Source organism: Microchirus variegatus (assembly GCF_963457635.1).
Source record: "Microchirus variegatus genome assembly, chromosome: 23".
Lineage (NCBI taxonomy): Eukaryota > Metazoa > Chordata > Actinopteri > Pleuronectiformes > Soleidae > Microchirus > Microchirus variegatus.
Window position 1 is genome coordinate 8,110,126 of NC_139824.1, and position 24,523 is coordinate 8,134,648.

At 31.5% G+C, this 24,523-nt stretch overlaps 1 protein-coding gene across 1 annotated transcript in view; it reads left to right on the forward strand.

Annotated features, from left to right (window-relative positions):
- Positions 1-24,523, forward strand: part of LOC310943515 (synaptogyrin-3-like) — a gene marked incomplete at both ends in the record, with an annotated part of 57,482 nt that overhangs the window by 3,204 nt on the left and 29,755 nt on the right. The window lies entirely within an intron of this gene.

Here is a 24,523-nt window from a genome sequence, read left to right on the forward strand (position 1 = left end):
TAAACCAAAATAAAAACCATCGCAATGAGACCAAAAAATCATATTGATGGTTAATATTCAGTGGAATTTTTAATTTATATATATTTAATTATTTAATCATCTTATATCAAAGTACTTAATGTTGTCATTATTTTATTGGACAATAATGTATAAAATCCCTGACTGTTGTATTTTACAAACATTTTTGATTATTAGCATACAGTATATCAGTGAATGGAAAATAAAGCAAAAGGTGTCCAAGAAAACAACATGATCCTGTAACAACACATAGCATGTGGTCCAAAAATGGTGAAAAACGTTTTTGTCAATTTTTGGACGACATGCTATAGTATGACATTTTGACCATTTTTGGACAACAAGTTATACGAGGACATTTTTGACAATTTTTGGATGACATACTATACTATGACATTTTAATTTTTTTTTTACTATATTTCATACTATATGTCTGCTGAGATAGGCACAGCACCCCCCGTGACCCTCTGGTGGAGGAAAAAGCGGTAGATAATGGATGGATGGATGGATACTATAGTATGACGTTTTTGACAATTTTGGACGACATACTATAGTATGACGTTTTTGACCATTTTGGACGACATACTATAGTATGACGTTTTTGACCATTTTTGGAGGACATACTATGGTATGACGTTTTTGACCTATTGGACCATTTTTGGATGACATACTAGTATGAACTTTTTGACAATTTTTGTACGACATGCTATAGTATGACGTTTTTTACCATTTTTGGTATTTTTAATTATTTTTTTCCAAAAAATGGTCACATTATGGACGGCATAGTATAGTAGGACATACTACATAGTATAGTATGACCTTTTTGTCAAGTTTTGGACCAAAAAAACGTTTTTCAAAAAAATGTTCCAATTTTGGACGACATAGTATAGTATGTCAGTTTTGTCAAATTTTGGACCAATTTTTTTTTTCAAAAAATGGTCACATTATGGACGGCATAGTATAGTAGGACATACTACATAGTATAGTATGACCTTTTTGTAAAGTTTTGGACCAAAAAAAAGTTTTTCAAAAAAATGGTCAGATTTTGGACGACATAGTATAGTATGTCGTTTTTGTCAAATTTTGGACCAATTTATTTTTCCAAAATATGGTCACATTATGGACGGCATAGTATAGTAGGACGCACTACATAGTATAGTATGACGTTTTTGTCCAGTTTTGGACCAAAAAAACGTTTTTTAAAAAAAAATGGTCAGATTTTGGACGACATAGTATAGTATGTCGTTTTTGTCAAATTTTGGACCAATTTTCTTTTCAAAAAAATGGTCACATTATGGACGGCATAGTATAGTAGGACGCACTACATAGTATAGTATGACGTTTTTGTCAAGTTTTGGACCAAAAAAACGTTTTTCAAAAAAAAATGGTCAGATTTTGGACGACATAGTATAGTATGTCGTTTTTGTCAAATTTTGGACCAATTTATTTTTCCAAAATATGGTCACATTATGGACGGCATAGTATAGTAGGACGCACTACATAGTATAGTATGACGTTTTTGTCCAGTTTTGGACCAAAAAAACGTTTTTCAAAAAAATTGTCAGATTTTGGACGACATAGTATAGTATGTCGTTTTTGTCAAATTTTGGACCAATTCTTTTTTTTCAAAAAATGGTCACATTATGGACGGCATAGTATAGTAGGACGTACTACATAGTATAGTATGACCTTTTTGTCAAGATTTGGACCAAAAAAACGTTTTTCAAAAAAAATGGTCAGATTTTGGACGACATAGTATAGTATGTCGTTTTTGTCAAATTTTGGACCAATTTTTTTTTCAAAAAAATGGTCACATTATGGACGGCATAGTATAGTAGGACGTACTACATAGTATAGTATGACGTTTTTGTCAAGTTTTGGACCAAAAAAACATTTTTTTTAAAAAATGGTCAGATTTTGGACGACATAGTATAGTATGTCGTTTTTGTCAAATTTTGGACCAACTTTTTTTTTCAAAAAAATGGTCACATTATGGACCGCATAGTATAGTAGGACGCACTACATAGTATAGTATGACGTTTTTGTCCAGTTTTGGACCAAAAAAACGTTTTTCAAAAAAAATGGTCAGATTTTGGACGACATAGTATAGTATGTCGTTTTTGTCAAATTTTGGACCAACTTTTTTTTTCAAAAAAATGGTCACATTATGGACGGCATAGTATAGTAGGACGTACTGCATAGTATAGTATGTTGTTTTTGTCAAGTTTTGGACCAAAAAAAGTTTTTCAAAAAAAATGGTCAGATTTTGGACGACATAGTATAGTATGTCGTTTTTGTCAAATTTTGGACCAATTTATTTTTCCAAAATATGGTCACATTATGGACGGCATAGTATAGTAGGACGCACTACATAGTATAGTATGACGTTTTTGTCCAGTTTTGGACCAAAAAAACGTTTAAAAAAAAAATGGTCAGATTTTGGACTACATAGTATAGTATGTCGTTTTTGTCAAATTTTGGACCAATTTTTTTTTCCAAAAAATGGTCACATTATGGACGGCATAGTATAGTAGGACGTACTACATAGTATAGTATGATGTTTTTGTCAAGTTTTGGACCAAAAAAACGTTTTTTAAAAAAAAATGGTCAGATTTTGGACGACATAGTATAGTATGTCGTTTTTGTCAAATTTTGGACCAATTTTCTTTTCAAAAAAATGGTCACATTATGGACGGCATAGTATAGTAGGACGCACTACATAGTATAGTATGACGTTTTTGTCAAGTTTTGGACCAAAAAAACGTTTTTCAAAAAAAAATGGTCAGATTTTGGACGACATAGTATAGTATGTCGTTTTTGTCAAATTTTGGACCAATTTATTTTTCCAAAATATGGTCACATTATGGACGGCATAGTATAGTAGGACGCACTACATAGTATAGTATGACGTTTTTGTCCAGTTTTGGACCAAAAAAACGTTTTTCAAAAAAATTGTCAGATTTTGGACGACATAGTATAGTATGTCGTTTTTGTCAAATTTTGGACCAATTCTTTTTTTTCAAAAAATGGTCACATTATGGACGGCATAGTATAGTAGGACGTACTACATAGTATAGTATGACCTTTTTGTCAAGATTTGGACCAAAAAAACGTTTTTCAAAAAAAATGGTCAGATTTTGGACGACATAGTATAGTATGTCGTTTTTGTCAAATTTTGGACCAATTTTTTTTTCAAAAAAATGGTCACATTATGGACGGCATAGTATAGTAGGACGTACTACATAGTATAGTATGACGTTTTTGTCAAGTTTTGGACCAAAAAAACATTTTTTTTAAAAAATGGTCAGATTTTGGACGTCATAGTATAGTATGTCGTTTTTGTCAAATTTTGGACCAACTTTTTTTTTCAAAAAAATGGTCACATTATGGACCGCATAGTATAGTAGGACGCACTACATAGTATAGTATGACGTTTTTGTCCAGTTTTGGACCAAAAAAACGTTTTTCAAAAAAAATGGTCAGATTTTGGACGACATAGTATAGTATGTCGTTTTTGTCAAATTTTGGACCAACTTTTTTTTTCAAAAAAATGGTCACATTATGGACGGCATAGTATAGTAGGACGTACTGCATAGTATAGTATGTTGTTTTTGTCAAGTTTTGGACCAAAAAAAGTTTTTCAAAAAAAATGGTCAGATTTTGGACGACATAGTATAGTATGTCGTTTTTGTCAAATTTTGGACCAATTTATTTTTCCAAAATATGGTCACATTATGGACGGCATAGTATAGTAGGACGCACTACATAGTATAGTATGACGTTTTTGTCCAGTTTTGGACCAAAAAAACGTTTAAAAAAAAAATGGTCAGATTTTGGACTACATAGTATAGTATGTCGTTTTTGTCAAATTTTGGACCAATTTTTTTTTCCAAAAAATGGTCACATTATGGACGGCATAGTATAGTAGGACGTACTACATAGTATAGTATGATGTTTTTGTCAAGTTTTGGACCAAAAAAACGTTTTTTCAAACAAAATGGTCAGATTTTGGACGACATAGTATAGTATGTCGTTTTGGTCAAATTTTTGACCAATTTTTTTTTCCAAAAAATGGTCACATTATGGACCGCATAGTATAGTAGGACGCACTACATAGTATAGTATGACGTTTTTGTCCAGTTTTGGACCAAAAAAACGTTTAAAAAAAAAAAATGGTCAGATTTTGGACGACATAGTATAGTATGTCGTTTTTGTCAAATTTTGGACCAACTTTTTTTTTCAAAAAAATGGTCACATTATGGACGGCATAGTATAGTAGGACGTACTGCATAGTATAGTATGTTGTTTTTGTCAAGTTTTGGACCAAAAAAACGTTTTTCAAAAAAAATGGTCAGATTTTGGACGACAGTATAGTATGTCGTTTTTGTCAAATTTTGGACCAACTTTTTTTTTCAAAAAAATGGTCACATAATGGACGGCATAGTATAGTAGGACGTACTGCATAGTATAGTATGTTGTTTTTGTCAAGTTTTGGACCAAAAAAACGTTTTTCAAAAAAAATGGTCAGATTTTGGACGACATAGTATAGTATGTCGTTTTTGTCAAATTTTGGACCAATTTTTTTTTCCAAAAAATGGTCACATTATGGACGGCATAGTATAGTAGGACGCACTACATAGTATAGTATGACGTTTTTGTCCAGTTTTGGACCAAAAAAACGTTTTTCAAAAAAATTGTCAGATTTTGGACGACATAGTATAGTATGTCGTTTTTGTCAAATTTTGGACCAATTCTTTTTTTTCAAAAAATGGTCACATTATGGACGGCATAGTATAGTAGGACGTACTACATAGTATAGTATGACCTTTTTGTCAAGATTTGGACCAAAAAAACGTTTTTCAAAAAAAATGGTCAGATTTTGGACGACATAGTATAGTATGTCGTTTTTGTCAAATTTTGGACCAATTTTTTTTTCAAAAAAATGGTCACATTATGGACGGCATAGTATAGTAGGACGTACTACATAGTATAGTATGACGTTTTTGTCAAGTTTTGGACCAAAAAAACATTTTTTTTTAAAAATGGTCAGATTTTGGACGACATAGTATAGTATGTCGTTTTTGTCAAATTTTGGACCAACTTTTTTTTTCAAAAAAATGGTCACATTATGGACCGCATAGTATAGTAGGACGCACTACATAGTATAGTATGACGTTTTTGTCCAGTTTTGGACCAAAAAAACGTTTTTCAAAAAAAATGGTCAGATTTTGGACGACATAGTATAGTATGTCGTTTTTGTCAAATTTTGGACCAACTTTTTTTTTCAAAAAAATGGTCACATTATGGACGGCATAGTATAGTAGGACGTACTGCATAGTATAGTATGTTGTTTTTGTCAAGTTTTGGACCAAAAAAAGTTTTTCCAAAAAATGGTCACATTATGGACGGCATAGTATAGTAGGACGTACTACATAGTATAGTATGACGTTTTTGTCAAGTTTTGGACCAAAAAAACGTTTTTTCAAAAAAAATGGTCAGATTTTGGACGACATAGTATAGTATGTCGTTTTTGTCAAATTTTGGACCAATTTTTTTTTCCAAAAAATGGTCACATTATGGACGGCATAGTATAGTAGGACGTACTACATAGTATAGTATGATGTTTTTGTCAAGTTTTGGACCAAAAAAACGTTTTTTCAAACAAAATGGTCAGATTTTGGACGACATAGTATAGTATGTCGTTTTGGTCAAATTTTTGACCAATTTTTTTTTCCAAAAAATGGTCACATTATGGACCGCATAGTATAGTAGGACGCACTACATAGTATAGTATGACGTTTTTGTCCAGTTTTGGACCAAAAAAACGTTTAAAAAAAAAAAATGGTCAGATTTTGGACGACATAGTATAGTATGTCGTTTTTGTCAAATTTTGGACCAACTTTTTTTTTCAAAAAAATGGTCACATTATGGACGGCATAGTATAGTAGGACGTACTGCATAGTATAGTATGTTGTTTTTGTCAAGTTTTGGACCAAAAAAACGTTTTTCAAAAAAAATTGTCAGATTTTGGACGACAGTATAGTATGTCGTTTTTGTCAAATTTTGGACCAACTTTTTTTTTCAAAAAAATGGTCACATTATGGACGGCATAGTATAGTAGGACGTACTGCATAGTATAGTATGTTGTTTTTGTCAAGTTTTGGACCAAAAAAACGTTTTTCAAAAAAAATGGTCAGATTTTGGACGACATAGTATAGTATGTCGTTTTTGTCAAATTTTGGACCAATTTTTTTTTCCAAAAAATGGTCACATTATGGACGGCATAGTATAGTAGGACGCACTACATAGTATAGTATGACGTTTTTGTCCAGTTTTGGACCAAAAAAACGTTTTAAAAAAAAAATGGTCAGATTTTGGACGACATAGTATAGTATGTCGTTTTTGTCAAATTTTGGACCAATTTTTTTTTCAAAAAAATGGTCAGATTTTGGACGACATAGTATAGTATGTCGTTTTTGTCAAATTTTGGACCAACTTTTTAGTATGACGCACTACATAGTATAGTATGACCTTTTTGTCAAGATTTGGACCAAAAAAACGTTTAAAAAAAAAAAGGTCAGATTTTGGACGACATAGTATAGTATGTCGTTTTTGTCAAATTTTGGACCAATTTTTTTTTCAAAAAACTGGTCACATCATGGACGGCATAGTATAGTAGGACGTACTACATAGTATAGTATGACGTTTTTGTCCAGTTTTGGACCAAAAAAACGTTTTTTAAAAAAAAATGGTCAGATTTTGGACGACATAGTATAGTATGTCGTTTTTGTCAAATTTTGGACCAATTTTTTTTTCCAAAAAATGGTCACATTATGGACCGCATAGTATAGTAGGACGCACTACATAGTATAGTATGACGTTTTTGTCCAGTTTTGGACCAAAAAAACGTTTAAAAAAAAAAAATGGTCAGATTTTGGACGACATAGTATAGTATGTCGTTTTTGTCAAATTTTGGACCAATTTTTTTTTCCAAAAAATGGTCACATTATGGACGGCATAGTATAGTATGACGCACTACATAGTATAGTATGACCTTTTTGTCAAGATTTGGACCAAAAAAACGTTTAAAAAAAAAAAGGTCAGATTTTGGACGACATAGTATAGTATGTCGTTTTTGTCAAATTTTGGACCAATTTTTTTTTCAAAAAACTGGTCACATCATGGACGGCATAGTATAGTAGGACGTACTACATAGTATAGTATGACGTTTTTGTCCAGTTTTGGACCAAAAAAACGTTTTTTAAAAAAAAATGGTCAGATTTTGGACGACATAGTATAGTATGTCGTTTTTGTCAAATTTTGGACCAATTTTTTTTTCCAAAAAATGGTCACATTATGGACCGCATAGTATAGTAGGACGCACTACATAGTATAGTATGACGTTTTTGTCCAGTTTTGGACCAAAAAAACGTTTAAAAAAAAAAAATGGTCAGATTTTGGACGACATAGTATAGTATGTCGTTTTTGTCAAATTTTGGACCAACTTTTTTTTTCAAAAAAATGGTCACATTATGGACGGCATAGTATAGTAGGACGTACTGCATAGTATAGTATGTTGTTTTTGTCAAGTTTTGGACCAAAAAAACGTTTTTCAAAAAAAATGGTCAGATTTTGGACGACAGTATAGTATGTCGTTTTTGTCAAATTTTGGACCAACTTTTTTTTTCAAAAAAATGGTCACATTATGGACGGCATAGTATAGTAGGACGTACTGCATAGTATAGTATGTTGTTTTTGTCAAGTTTTGGACCAAAAAAACGTTTTTCAAAAAAAATGGTCAGATTTTGGACGACATAGTATAGTATGTCGTTTTTGTCAAATTTTGGACCAATTTTTTTTTCCAAAAAATGGTCACATTATGGACGGCATAGTATAGTAGGACGCACTACATAGTATAGTATGACGTTTTTGTCCAGTTTTGGACCAAAAAAACGTTTAAAAAAAAAAAATGGTCAGATTTTGGACGACATAGTATAGTATGTCGTTTTTGTCAAATTTTGGACCAATTCTTTTTTTCAAAAAAATGGTCACATTATGGACGGCATAGTATAGTAGGACGTACTACATAGTATAGTATGACGTTTTTGTCAAGTTTTGGACCAAAAAAACGTTTTTTCAAAAAAAATGGTCAGATTTTGGACGACATAGTATAGTATGTCGTTTTTGTCAAATTTTGGACCAATTTTTTTTTCCAAAAAATGGTCACATTATGGACGGCATAGTATAGTAGGACGCACTACATAGTATAGTATGACGTTTTTGTCCAGTTTTGGACCAAAAAAACGTTTAAAAAAAAAAAGGTCAGATTTTGGACGACATAGTATAGTATGTCGTTTTTGTCAAATTTTGGACCAATTTTTTTTTCAAAAAACTGGTCACATCATGGACGGCATAGTATAGTAGGACGTACTACATAGTATAGTATGACGTTTTTGTCCAGTTTTGGACCAAAAAAACGTTTTTTAAAAAAAAATGGTCAGATTTTGGACGACATAGTATAGTATGTCGTTTTTGTCAAATTTTGGACCAATTTTTTTTTCCAAAAAATGGTCACATTATGGACGGCATAGTATAGTAGGACGTACTACATAGTATAGTATGACGTTTTTGTCAAGTTTTGGACCAAAAAAACGTTTTTTCAAACAAAATGGTCAGATTTTGGACGACATAGTATAGTATGTCGTTTTGGTCAAATTTTTGACCAAATTTTTTTTTCCAAAAAATTGTCACATTATGGACCGCATAGTATAGTAGGACGCACTACATAGTATAGTATGACGTTTTTGTCCAGTTTTGGACCAAAAAAACGTTTAAAAAAAAAAAATGGTCAGATTTTGGACGACATAGTATAGTATGTCGTTTTTGTCAAATTTTGGACCAACTTTTTTTTTCAAAAAAATGGTCACATTATGGACGGCATAGTATAGTAGGACGTACTGCATAGTATAGTATGTTGTTTTTGTCAAGTTTTGGACCAAAAAAACGTTTTTCAAAAAAAATGGTCAGATTTTGGACGACATAGTATAGTATGTCGTTTTTGTCAAATTTTGGACCAATTTTTTTTTCCAAAAAATGGTCACATTATGGACGGCATAGTATAGTAGGACGCACTACATAGTATAGTATGACGTTTTTGTCCAGTTTTGGACCAAAAAAACGTTTTAAAAAAAAAATGGTCAGATTTTGGACGACATAGTATAGTATGTCTTTTTTGTCAAATTTTGGACCAATTTTTTTTTCCAAAAAATGGTCACATTATGGACGGCATAGTATAGTAGGACGTACTACATAGTATAGTATGACGTTTTTGTCAAGTTTTGGACCAAAAAAACGTTTTTTCAAACAAAATGGTCAGATTTTGGACGACATAGTATAGTATGTCGTTTTTGTCAAATTTTGGACCAATTTTCTTTTCAAAAAAATGGTCACATTATGGACGGCATAGTATTGTAGGACGTACTACATAGTATAGTATGACGTTTTTGTCAAGTTTTGGACCAAAAAAACGTTTTTTTCAAAAAAAATGGTCAGATTTTGGACGACATAGTATAGTATGTCTTTTTTGTCAAATTTTGGACCAATTTTCTTTTCAAAAAAATGGTCACATTATGGACGGCATAGTATTGTAGGACGTACTACATAGTATAGTATGACGTTTTTGTCAAGTTTTGGACCAAAAAAACGTTTTTTCAAAAAAAATGGTCAGATTTTGGACGACATAGTATAGTATGTCGTTTTTGTCAAATTTTGGACCAATATTTTTTTTTCCAAAAAATGGTCACATTATGGACCGCATAGTATAGTAGGACGCACTACATAGTATAGTATGACGTTTTTGTCCAGTTTTGGACCAAAAAAATTTAAAAAAAAAAAAAATGGTCAGATTTTGGACGACATAGTATAGTATGTCGTTTTTGTCAAATTTTGGACCAATTATTTTTTTCAAAAAAATGGTCACATTATGGACGGCATAGTATAGTAGGACGTACTACATAGTATAGTATGACGTTTTTGTCAAGTTTTGGACCAAAAAAACATTTAAAAAAAAAAATGGTCAGATTTTGGACGACATAGTATAGTATGTCGTTTTTGTCAAATTTTGGACCAATTTTTTTTTCCAAAAAATGGTCACATTATGGACGGCATAGTATAGTAGGACGTACTACATAGTATAGTATGACGTTTTTGTCAAGTTTTGGACCAAAAAAACGTTTTTTCAAAAAAAATGGTCAGATTTTGGACGACATAGTATAGTATGTCGTTTTTGTCAAATTTTGGACCAATTTTTTTTTCCAAAAAATGGTCACATTATGGACGGCATAGTATAGTAGGACGCACTACATAGTATAGTATGACGTTTTTGTCCAGTTTTGGACCAAAAAAACGTTTAAAAAAAAAATGGTCAGATTTTGGACGACATAGTATAGTATGTCGTTTTTGTCAAATTTTGGACCAACTTTTTTTTTCAAAAAAATGGTCACATTATGGACGGCATAGTATAGTAGGACGTACTGCATAGTATAGTATGTTGTTTTTGTCAAGTTTTGGACCAAAAAAACGTTTTTCAAAAAAAATGGTCAGATTTTGGACGACATAGTATAGTATGTCGTTTTTGTCAAATTTTGGACCAATATTTTTTTTCCAAAAAATGGTCACATTATGGACCGCATAGTATAGTAGGACGTACTACATCGTATAGTATGACGTTTTTGTCAAGTTTTGGACCAAAAAAACGTTTTTTCAAACAAAATGGTCAGATTTTGGACGACATAGTATAGTATGTCGTTTTGGTCAAATTTTGGACCAATTTTTTTTTCCAAAAAATGGTCACATTATGGACTGCATAGTATAGTAGGACGCACTACATAGTATAGTATGACGTTTTTGTCCAGTTTTGGACCAAAAAAACGTTTAAAAAAAAAAAATGGTCAGATTTTGGACGACATAGTATAGTATGTCGTTTTTGTCAAATTTTGGACCAATTTTTTTTTCCAAAAAATGGTCACATTATGGACGGCATAGTATAGTAGGACGTACTGCATAGTATAGTATGTTGTTTTTGTCAAGTTTTGGACCAAAAAAACGTTTTTCAAAAAAAAAGGTCAGATTTTGGACGACATAGTATAGTATGTCGTTTTTGTCAAATTTTGGACCAATTTTTTTTTCCAAAAAATGGTCACATTATGGACGGCATAGTATAGTAGGACGCACTACATAGTATAGTATGACGTTTTTGTCCAGTTTTGGACCAAAAAAACGTTTTTCAAAAAAAAATGGTCAGATTTTGGACGACATAGTATAGTATGTCGTTTTTGTCAAATTTTGGACCAATTTTTTTTTCCAAAAAATGGTCACATTATGGACGGCATAGTATAGTAGGACGCACTACATAGTATAGTATGACGTTTTTGTCCAGTTTTGGACCAAAAAAACGTTTTTCAAAAAAAAATGGTCAGATTTTGGACGACATAGTATAGTATGTCGTTTTTGTCAAATTTTGGACCAATTTTCTTTTAAAAAAAATGGTCACATTATGGACGGCATAGTATAGTAGGACGTACTACATAGTATAGTATGACGTTTTTGTCAAGTTTTGGACCAAAAAAACGTTTTTTCAAAAAAAATGGTCAGATTTTGGACGACATAGTATAGTATGTCGTTTTTGTCAAATTTTGGACCAATTTTTTTTTCCAAAAAATGGTCACATTATGGACCGCATAGTATAGTAGGACGCACTACATAGTATAGTATGACGTTTTTGTCCAGTTTTGGACCAAAAAAACGTTTAAAAAAAAAAAATGGTCAGATTTTGGACGACATAGTATAGTATGTCGTTTTTGTCAAATTTTGGACCAATTCTTTTTTTCAAAAAAATGGTCACATTATGGACGGCATAGTATAGTAGGACGTACTACATAGTATAGTATGACGTTTTTGTCAAGTTTTGGACCAAAAAAACATTTTAAAAAAAAAATGGTCAGATTTTGGACGACATAGTATAGTATGTCGTTTTTGTCAAATTTTGGACCAATTTGCTTTTCAAAAAAATGGTCACATTATGGATGGCATAGTATAGTAGGACGTACTACATAGTATAGTATGACGTTTTTGTCAAGTTTTGGACCAAAAAAACGTTTAAAAAAAAAAATGGTCAGATTTTGGACAACATAGTATAGTATGTCGTTTTTGTCAAATTTTGGACCAATTTTTTTTTCAAAAAAATGGTCACATTATGGACGGCATAGTATAGTAGGACGTACTACATAGTATAGTATGACGTTTTTGTCCAGTTTTGGACCAAAAAAACGTTTTTAAAAAAAAAAATGGTCAGATTTTGGACGACATAGTATAGTATGTCGTTTTTGACTAATTTTGGACCAATTTTTTTTTTCAAAAAATGGTCACATTTTGGACAGCATAGTATAGTAGGACGTACTACATAGTATAGCATGACGTTTTTGTCCAGTTTTGGACCAAAAAAACGTTTAAAAAAAAAAATGGTCAGATTTTGGACGACATAGTATAGTATGTCGTTTTTGTCAAATTTTGGACCAATTTTCTTTTCAAAAAAATGGTCACATTATGGACGGCATAGTATAGTAGGACGTACTACATAGTATAGTATGACGTTTTTGTCAAGTTTTGGACCAAAAAAACGTTTTTTCAAAAAAAATGGTCAGATTTTGGACGACATAGTATAGTATGTCGTTTTTGTCAAATTTTGGACCAATTTTTTTTCCAAAAAATGGTCACATTATGGACCGCATAGTATAGTAGGACGCACTACATAGTATAGTATGACGTTTTTGTCAAGTTTTGGACCAAAAAAACGTTTAAAAAAAAAAAATGGTCAGATTTTGGACGACATAGTATAGTATGTCTTTTTTGTCAAATTTTGGACCAATTTCTTTTTCAAAAAAATGGTCACATTATGGACGGCATAGTATAGTAGGACGTACTACATAGTATAGTATGACGTTTTTGTCCAGTTTTGGACCAAAAAAACGTTTAAATAAAAAAATGGTCAGATTTTGGACGACATAGTATAGTATGTCGTTTTTGTCAAATTTTGGACCAATTTTCTTTTCAAAAAAATGGTCACATTATGGACGCCATAGTATAGTAGGACGTACTACATAGTATAGTGTGACGTTTTTGTCCAGTTTTGGACCAAAAAAACGTTTTTTAAAAAAAAAATGGTCAGATTTTGGACGACATAGTATAGTATGTCGTTTTTGACTAATTTTGGACCAATTTTTTTTTTCAAAAAATGGTCTCATTATGGACAGCATAGTATAGTAGGACGTACTACATAGTATAGCATGACGTTTTTGTCCAGTTTTGGACCAAAAAAACGTTTAAAAAAAAAAATGGTCAGATTTTGGACGACATAGTATAGTATGTCGTTTTTGTCAAATTTTGGACCAATTTTCTTTTCAAAAAAATGGTCACATTATGGACGGCATAGTATAGTAGGACGTACTACATAGTATAGTATGACGTTTTTGTCAAGTTTTGGACCAAAAAAACGTTTTTTCCAAAAAAATGGTCAGATTTTGGACGAAATAGTATAGTATGTCGTTTTTGTCAAATTTTGGACCAATTCTTTTTTCCAAAAAATGGTCACATTATGGACCGCATAGTATAGTAGGACGCACTACATAGTATAGTATGACGTTTTTGTCCAGTTTTGGACCAAAAAAACGTTTAAAAAAAAAAAATGGTCAGATTTTGGACGACATAGTATAGTATGTCGTTTTTGTCAAATTTTGGACCAATTTCTTTTTCAAAAAAATGGTCACATTATGGACGGCATAGTATAGTAGGACGTACTACATAGTATAGTATGACGTTTTTGTCCAGTTTTGGACCAAAAAAACGTTTAAAAAAAAAAATGGTCAGATTTTGGACGACATAGTATAGTATGTCGTTTTTGTCAAATTTTGGACCAATTTTCTTTTCAAAAAAATGGTCACATTATGGACGCCATAGTATAGTAGGACGTACTACATAGTATAGTATGACGTTTTTGTCCAGTTTTGGACCAAAAAAACGTTTTTAAAAAAAAAAATGGTCAGATTTTGGACGACATAGTATAGTATGTCGTTTTTGTCAAATTTTGGACCAATTTTTTTTTCCAAAAAATGGTCACATTATGGACGGCATAGTATAGTAGGACGCACTACATAGTATAGTATGACGTTTTTGTCCAGTTTTGGACCAAAAAAACGTTTTTTAAAAAAAAATGGTCAGATTTTGGACGACATAGTATAGTATGTCGTTTTTGTCAAATTTTGGACCAACTTTTTTTTTCAAAAAAATGGTCACATTATGGACGGCATAGTATAGTAGGACGTACTGCATAGTATAGTATGTTGTTTTTGTCAAGTTTTGGACCAAAAAAACGTTTTTCAAAAAGAATGGTCAGATTTTGGACGACATAGTATAGTATGTCGTTTTTGTCAAATTTTGGACCAATTTTTTTTTTCAAAAAATGGTCACATTATGGACGGCATAGTATAGTAGGACGCATTACATAGTATAGTATGTCGTTTTTGTCAAATTTTGGACCAATTTTCTTTTCAAAAAAATGGTCACATTATGGACGGCATAGTATAGTAGGACGTACTACATGGTATAGTATGTCGTTTTTGTCAAATTTTGGACCAATTTCTTTTTCAAAAAAATGGTCACATTATGGACGGCATAGTATAGTAGGACGTACTACATAGTATAGTATGACGTTTTTGTCCAGTTTTGGACCAAAAAAACGTTTAAAAAAAAAAATGGTCAGATTTTGGACGACATAGTATAGTATGTCGTTTTTGTCAAATTTTGGACCAATTTTCTTTTCAAAAAAATTGGTCACATTATGGACGCCATAGTATAGTAGGACGTACTACATAGTATAGTATGACGTTTTTGTCCAGTTTTGGACCAAAAAAACGTTTTTAAAAAAAAAAATGGTCAGATTTTGGACGACATAGTATAGTATGTCGTTTTTGTCAAATTTTGGACCAATTTTTTTTTCCAAAAAATGGTCACATTATGGACGGCATAGTATAGTAGGACGCACTACATAGTATAGTATGACGTTTTTGTCCAGTTTTGGACCAAAAAAACGTTTAAAAAAAAAAAATGGTCAGATTTTGGACGACATAGTATAGTATGTCGTTTTTGTCAAATTTTGGACCAATTCTTTTTTTCAAAAAAATGGTCACATTATGGACGGCATAGTATAGTAGGACGTACTACATAGTATAGTATGACGTTTTTGTCAAGTTTTGGACCAAAAAAACATTTAAAAAAAAAAATGGTCAGATTTTGGACGACATAGTATAGTATGTCGTTTTTGTCAAATTTTGGACCAATTTGCTTTTCAAAAAAATGGTCACATTATGGATGGCATAGTATAGTAGGACGTACTACATAGTATAGTATGACGTTTTTGTCAAGTTTTGGACCAAAAAAACGTTTAAAAAAAAAAATGGTCAGATTTTGGACAACATAGTATAGTATGTCGTTTTTGTCAAATTTTGGACCAATTTTTTTTTCAAAAAAATGGTCACATTATGGACGGCATAGTATAGTAGGACGTACTACATAGTATAGTATGACGTTTTTGTCCAGTTTTGGACCAAAAAAACGTTTTTAAAAAAAAAAATGGTCAGATTTTGGACGACATAGTATAGTATGTCGTTTTTGACTAATTTTGGACCAATTTTTTTTTTCAAAAAATGGTCACATTTTGGACAGCATAGTATAGTAGGACGTACTACATAGTATAGCATGACGTTTTTGTCCAGTTTTGGACCAAAAAAACGTTTAAAAAAAAAAATGGTCAGATTTTGGACGACATAGTATAGTATGTCGTTTTTGTCAAATTTTGGACCAATTTTCTTTTCAAAAAAATGGTCACATTATGGACGGCATAGTATAGTAGGACGTACTACATAGTATAGTATGACGTTTTTGTCAAGTTTTGGACCAAAAAAACGTTTTTTCAAAAAAAATGGTCAGATTTTGGACGACATAGTATAGTATGTCGTTTTTGTCAAATTTTGGACCAATTTTTTTTCCAAAAAATGGTCACATTATGGACCGCATAGTATAGTAGGACGCACTACATAGTATAGTATGACGTTTTTGTCAAGTTTTGGACCAAAAAAACGTTTAAAAAAAAAAAATGGTCAGATTTTGGACGACATAGTATAGTATGTCTTTTTTGTCAAATTTTGGACCAATTTCTTTTTCAAAAAAATGGTCACATTATGGACGGCATAGTATAGTAGGACGTACTACATAGTATAGTATGACGTTTTTGTCCAGTTTTGGACCAAAAAAACGTTTAAATAAAAAAATGGTCAGATTTTGGACGACATAGTATAGTATGTCGTTTTTGTCAAATTTTGGACCAATTTTCTTTTCAAAAAAATTGTCACATTATGGACTGCATAGTATAGTAGGACGTACTGCATAGTATAGTATGTTGTTTTTGTCAAGTTTTGGACCAAAAAAACGTTTTTCAAAAAAAATGGTCAGATTTTGGACGACATAGTATAGTATGTCGTTTTTGTCAAATTTTGGACCAATTTTTTTTTCCAAAAAATGGTCACATTATGGACGGCATAGTATAGTAGGACGCACTACATAGTATAGTATGACGTTTTTGTCCAGTTTTGGACCAAAAAAACGTTTTTCAAAAAAAAATGGTCAGATTTTGGACGACATAGTATAGTATGTCGTTTTTGTCAAATTTTGGACCAACTTTTTTTCCAAAAAATGGTCACATTATGGACGGCATAGTATAGTAGGACGTACTACATAGTATAGTATGACGTTTTTGTCAAGTTTTGGACCAAAAAAACGTTTTTTCAAAAAAAATGGTCAGATTTTGGACGACATAGTATAGTATGTCGTTTTTGTCAAATTTTGGACCAATTTTTTTTTCCAAAAAATGGTCACATTATGGACGGCATAGTATAGTAGGACGTACTACATAGTATAGTATGACGTTTTTGTCCAGTTTTGGACCAAAAAAACGTTTTAAAAAAAAAAAAGGTCAGATTTTGGACGACATAGTATAGTATGTCGTTTTTGACAAATTTTGGACCAATTTCTTTTTTCAAAAAATGGTCACATTATGGACGGCATAGTATAGTAGGACGTACTACATAGTATAGTATGACGTTTTTGTCCAGTTTTGGACCAAAAAAACGTTTAAAAAAAAAAATGGTCAGATTTTGGACGACATAGTATATAGTATGTCGTTTTTGTCAAATTTTGGACCAATTTTTTTTTCAAAAAAATGGTCACATTATGGACGGCATAGTATAGTAGGACGTACTACATAGTATAGTATGACGTTTTTGTCCAGTTTTGGACCAAAAAAACGTTTAAAAAAAAAAAATGGTCAGATTTTGGACGACATAGTATAGTATGTCGTTTTTGACAAATTTTGGACCAATTTCTTTTTTCAAAAAATGGTCACATTATGGACGGCATAGTATAGTAGGACGTACTACATAGTATAGTATGACGTTTTTGTCCAGTTTTGGACCAAAAAAACGTTTAAAAAAAAAAATGGTCAGATTTTGGACGACATAGTATAGTATGTCGTTTTTGTCAAATTTTGGACCAATTTTCTTTTCAAAAAAATGGTCACATTATGGACGGCATAGTATAGTAGGACGTACTACATAGTATAGTATGACGTTTTTGTCAAGTTTTGGACCAAAAAAACGTTTTTTCAAAAAAAATGGTCAGATTTTGGACGACATAGTATAGTATGTCGTTTTTGTCAAATTTTGGACCAATTTTTTTTTCCAAAAAATGGTCACATTATGGATGGCATAGTATAGTAGAACGCACTACATAGTATAGTATGACGTTTTTGTCCAGTTTTGGACCAAAAAAACGTTTTTAAAAAAAAAATGGTCAGATTTTGGACGACATAGTATAGTATGTCTTTTTTGTCAAATTTTGGACCAATTTTTTTTTCCAAAAAATGGTCACATTATGGACGGCATAGTATAGTAGGACGTACTACATAGTATAGTATGACGTTTTTGTCAAGTTTTGGACCAAAAAAACGTTTTTTCAAACAAAATGGTCAGATTTTGGACGACATAGTATAGTATGTCGTTTTTGTCAAATTTTGGACCAATTTTTTTTTCCAAAAAATGGTCACATTATGGACGCCATAGTATAGTAGGACGTACTACATAGTATAGTATGACGTTTTTGTCCAGTTTTGGACCAAAAAAGCGTTTAAAAAAAAAATGGTCAGATTTTGGACGGCATAGTATAGTATGTCGTTTTGGTCAAATTTTGGACCAATTTTTTTTTCCAAAAAATGGTCACATTATGGACCGCATAGAATAGTAGGACGCACTACATAGTATAGTATGACGTTTTTGTCCAGTTTTGGACCAAAAAAACGTTTAAAAAAAAAAAATGGTCAGATTTTGGACGACATAGTATAGTATGTCGTTTTTGTCAAATTTTGGACCAACTTTTTTTTTCAAAAAAATGGTCACATTATGGACGGCATAGTATAGTAGGACGTACTGCATAGTATAGTATGTTGTTTTTGTCAAGTTTTGGACCAAAAAAACGTTTTTCAAAAAAAATGGTCAGATTTTGGACGACATAGTATAGTATGTCGTTTTTGTCAAATTTTGGACCAATTTTTTTTTCCAAAAAATGGTCACATTATGGACGGCATAGTACAGTAGGACGCACTACATAGTATAGTATGACGTTTTTGTCCAGTTTTGGACCAAAAAAACGTTTTTCAAAAAAAAATGGTCAGATTTTGGACGACATAGTATAGTATGTCGTTTTTGTCAAATTTTGGACCAATTTGCTTTTCAAAAAAATGGTCACATTATGGATGGCATAGTATAGTAGGACGTACTACATAGTATAGTATGACGTTTTTGTCAAGTTTTGGACCAAAAAAACGTTTAAAAAAAAAAATGGTCAGATTTTGGACGACATAGTATAGTATGTCGTTTTGGTCAAATTTTGGACCAATTTTTTTTTCCAAAAAATGGTCACATTATGGACCGCATAGAATAGTAGGACGCACTACATAGTATAGTATGACGTTTTTGTCCAGTTTTGGACCAAAAAAACGTTTAAAAAAAAAAAATGGTCAGATTTTGGACGACATAGTATAGTATGTCGTTTTTGTCAAATTTTGGACCAATTTTTTTTTCCAAAAAATGGTCACATTATGGACCGCATAGTATAGTAGGACGCACTACATAGTATAGTATGACGTTTTTGTCCAGTTTTGGACCAAAAAAACGTTTAAAAAAAAAAAATGGTCAGATTTTGGACGACATAGTATAGTATGTCGTTTTTGTCAAATTTTGGACCAATTTTTTTTTCAAAAAAATGGTCACATTATGGACGGCATAGTATAGTAGGACGTACTACATAGTATAGTATGACGTTTTTGTCAAGTTTTGGACCAAAAAAACATTTAAAAAAAAAAAAGGTCAGATTTTGGCCGACATAGTATAGTATGTCGTTTTTGTCAAATTTTGGACCAATTTTTTTTTCCAAAAAATGGTCACATTATGGTCGGCATAGTATAGTAGGACGTACTACATAGTATAGTATGACGTTTTTGTCAAGTTTTGGACCAAAAAAACGTTTTTTCAAAAAAAATGGTCAGATTTTGGACGACAGTATAGTATGTCATTTTTGTCAAATTTTGGACCAATTTTTTTTTCCAAAAAATGGTCACATTATGGACCGCATAGTATAGTAGGATGCACTACATAGTATAGTATGACGTTTTTGTCCAGTTTTGGACCAAAAAAAGGTTTAAAAAAAAAAATGGTCAGATTTTGGACGACATAGTATAGTATGTCGTTTTTGTCAAATTTTGGACCAATTTTCTTTTCAAAGAAATGGTCACATTATGGACGGCATAGTATAGTAGGACGTACTACATAGTATAGTATGACGTTTTTGTCCAGTTTTGGACCAAAAAAACGTTTTTAAAAAAAAAATGGTCAGATTTTGGACGACATAGTATAGTATGTCATTTTTGTCAAATTTTGGACCAATTTCTTTTTTTTTTTAAAAATGGTCACATTATGGACGGCATAGTATAGTAGGACATACTACATAGTATAGTATGTCGTTTTTGTCCAGTTTTGGACCAAAAAAACGTTTTTAAAAAAAAAAATGGTCAGATTTTGGACGACATTGTATAGTATGTCGTTTTTGTCAAATTTTGGACCAATTTTCTTTTCAAAAAAATGGTCACATTATGGACGGCATAGTATAGTAGGACGCACTACATAGTACAGTATGACGTTTTTGTCCAGTTTTGGACCAAAAAAACGTTTTTTTTTAAAAAATGGTCAGATTTTGGACGACATAGTATGTCTTTTTTGTCAAATTTTGGACCAATTTTTTTTTCCAAAAAATGGTCACATTATGGACGGCATAGTATAGTAGGACGTACTACATAGTATAGTATGACGTTTTTGTCAAGTTTTGGACCAAAAAAACGTTTTTTCAAACAAAATGGTCAGATTTTGGACGACATAGTATAGTATGTCGTTTTGGTCAAATTTTGGACCAATTTTTTTTTCCAAAAAATGGTCACATTATGGACCGCATAGAATAGTAGGACGCACTACATAGTATAGTATGACGTTTTTGTCCAGTTTTGGACCAAAAAAACGTTTAAAAAAAAAAAAAGGTCACATTATGGACGGCATAGTATAGTAGGACGTACTGCATAGTATAGTATGTTGTTTTTGTCAAGTTTTGGACCAAAAAAACGTTTTTCAAAAAAAATGGTCAGATTTTGGACGACATAGTATAGTATGTCGTTTTTGTCAAATTTTGGACCAATTTGCTTTTCAAAAAAATGGTCACATTATGGATGGCATAGTATAGTAGGACGTACTACATAGTATAGTATGACGTTTTTGTCAAGTTTTGGACCAAAAAAACGTTTAAAAAAAAAAATGGTCAGATTTTGGACGACATAGTATAGTATGTCGTTTTTGTCAAATTTTGGACCAATTTTTTTTTCAAAAAAATGGTCACATTATGGACGGCATAGTATAGTAGGACGTACTACATAGTATAGTATGTCGTTTTTGTCCAGTTTTGGACCAAAAAAATGTTTTTTTTTAAAAAAAAATGGTCAGATTTTGGACGACATAGTATAGTATGTCGTTTTGGTCAAATTTTGGACCAATTTTTTTTTCCAAAAAATGGTCACATTATGGACCGCATAGAATAGTAGGACGCACTACATAGTATAGTATGACGTTTTTGTCCAGTTTTGGACCAAAAAAACGTTTAAAAAAAAAAAATGGTCAGATTTTGGACGACATAGTATAGTATGTCGTTTTTGTCGAATTTTGGACCAACTTTTTCTTTCAAAAAAATGGTCACATTATGGACGGCATAGTATAGTAGGACGTACTGCATAGTATAGTATGTTGTTTTTGTCAAGCTTTGGACCAAAAAAACGTTTTTCAAAAAAAATTGTCAGATTTTGGACCAATTTTTTTTTCCAAAAAATGGTCACATTATGGACGGCATAGTATAGTAGGACGCACTACATAGTATAGTATGACGTTTTTGTCCAGTTTTGGACCAAAAAAACGTTTAAAAAAAAAAAATGGTCAGATTTTGGACGACATAGTATAGTATGTCGTTTTTGTCAAATTTTGGACCAATTCTTTTTTCCAAAAAATGGTCACATTATGGACCGCATAGTATAGTAGGACGCACTACATATTATAGTATGACGTTTTTGTCCAGTTTTGGACCAAAAAAACGTTTAAAAAAAAAAAATGGTCAGATTTTGGACGACATAGTATAGTATGTCGTTTTTGTCAAATTTTGGACCAATTTTTTTTTCAAAAAAATGGTCACATTATGGACGGCATAGTATAGTAGGACGTACTACATAGTATAGTATGACGTTTTTGTCAAGTTTTGGACCAAAAAACATTTAAAAAAAAAAAAGTTCAGATTTTGGCCGACATAGTATAGTATGTCGTTTTTGTCAAATTTTGGACCAATTTTTTTTTCCAAAAAATGGTCACATTATGGACGGCATAGTATAGTAGGACGTACTTCATAGTATAGTATGACGTTTTTGTCAAGTTTTGGACCAAAAAAACGTTTTTTCAAAAAAAATGGTCAGATTTTGGACGACAGTATAGTATGTCATTTTTGTCAAATTTTGGACCAATTTTTTTTTCCAAAAAATGGTCACATTATGGACCGCATAGTATAGTAGGATGCACTACATAGTATAGTATGACGTTTTTGTCCAGTTTTGGACCAAAAAAAGGTTTAAAAAAAAAAATGGTCAGATTTTGGACGACATAGTATAGTATGTCGTTTTTGTCAAATTTTGGACCAATTTTTTTTTCAAAGAAATGGTCACATTATGGACGGCATAGTATAGTAGGACGTACTACATAGTATAGTATGACGTTTTTGTCCAGTTTTGGACCAAAAAAACGTTTTTAAAAAAAAAATGGTCAGATTTTGGACGACATAGTATAGTATGTCATTTTTGTCAAATTTTGGACCAATTTTTTTTTTTTTTAAAAATGGTCACATTATGGACGGCATAGTATAGTAGGACGTACTACATAGTATAGTATGTCGTTTTTGTCCAGTTTTGGACCAAAAAAACGTTTTTAAAAAAAAAAATGGTCAGATTTTGGACGACATAGTATAGTATGTCGTTTTTGTCAAATTTTGGACCAATTTTCTTTTCAAAAAAATGGTCACATTATGGACGGCATAGTATAGTAGGACGCACTACATAGTACAGTATGACGTTTTTGTCCAGTTTTGGACCAAAAAAACGTTTTTTTTAAAAAAATTGTCAGATTTTGGACGACATAGTATGTCTTTTTTGTCAAATTTTGGACCAATTTTTTTTTCCAAAAAATGGTCACATTATGGACGGCATAGTATAGTAGGACGTACTACATAGTATAGTATGACGTTTTTGTCAAGTTTTGGACCAAAAAAACGTTTTTTCAAACAAAATGGTCAGATTTTGGACGACATAGTATAGTATGTCGTTTTGGTCAAATTTTGGACCAATTTTTTTTTCCAAAAAATGGTCACATTATGGACCGCATAGAATAGTAGGACGCACTACATAGTATAGTATGACGTTTTTGTCCAGTTTTGGACCAAAAAAACGTTTAAAAAAAAAAAATAGTCACATTATGGACGGCATAGTATAGTAGGATGTACTGCATAGTATAGTATGTTGTTTTTGTCAAGTTTTGGACCAAAAAAACGTTTTTCAAAAAAAATGGTCAGATTTTGGACGACATAGTATAGTATGTCGTTTTTGTCAAATTTTGGACCAATTTTTTTTTTCCAAAAAATGGTCACATTATGGACGGCATAATATAGTAGGACGCACTACATAGTATAGTATGACGTTTTTGTCCAGTTTTGGACCAAAAAAACGTTTAAAAAAAAAAAATGGTCAGATTTTGGACGACATAGTATAGTATGTCGTTTTTGTCAAATTTTGGACCAATTTTTATTTTCAAAAAAATGGTCACATTATGGACGGCATAGTATAGTAGGACGTACTACATAGTATAGTATGACGTTTTTGTCAAGTTTTGGACCAAAAAAACATTTAAAAAAAAAATGGTCAGATTTTGGACGACATAGTATAGTATGTCGTTTTTGTCAAATTTTGGACCAATTTTTTTTTCCAAAAAATGGTCACATTATGGACGGCATAGTATAGTAGGACGTACTACATAGTACAGTATGACGTTTTTGTCAAGTTTTGGACCAAAAAAACGTTTTTTCAAAAAAAATTGTCAGATTTTGGACGACAGTATAGTATGTCGTTTTTGTCAAATTTTGGACTAATTTTTTTTTCCAAAAAATGGTCACATTATGGACGGCATAGTATAGTAGGACGTACTACATAGTATAGTATGACGTCATGTCCAGTTTTGGACCAAAAAAACGTTTTTTTAAAAAAAATGGTCAGATTTTGGACGACATAGTATAGTATGTCGTTTTTGACAAATTTTGGACCAATTTCTTTTTTCAAAAAATGGTCACATTATGGACGGCATAGTATAGTAGGACGCACTACATAGTATAGTATGACGTTTTTGTCCAGTTTTGGACCAAAAAAACGTTTAAAAAAAAAAATGGTCAGATTTTGGACGACATAGTATAGTATGTCGTTTTTGTCAAATTTTGGACCAATTTTTATTTTCAAAAAAATGGTCACATTATGGACGGCATAGTATAGTAGGACGTACTACATAGGAAAGTATGACGTTTTTGTCAAGTTTTGGACCAAAGAAACATTTAAAAAAAAAAATGGTCAGATTTTGGACGACATAGTATAGTATGTCGTTTTTGTCAAATTTTGGACCAATTTTTTTTTCCAAAAAATGGTCACATTATGGACGGCATAGTATAGTAGGAC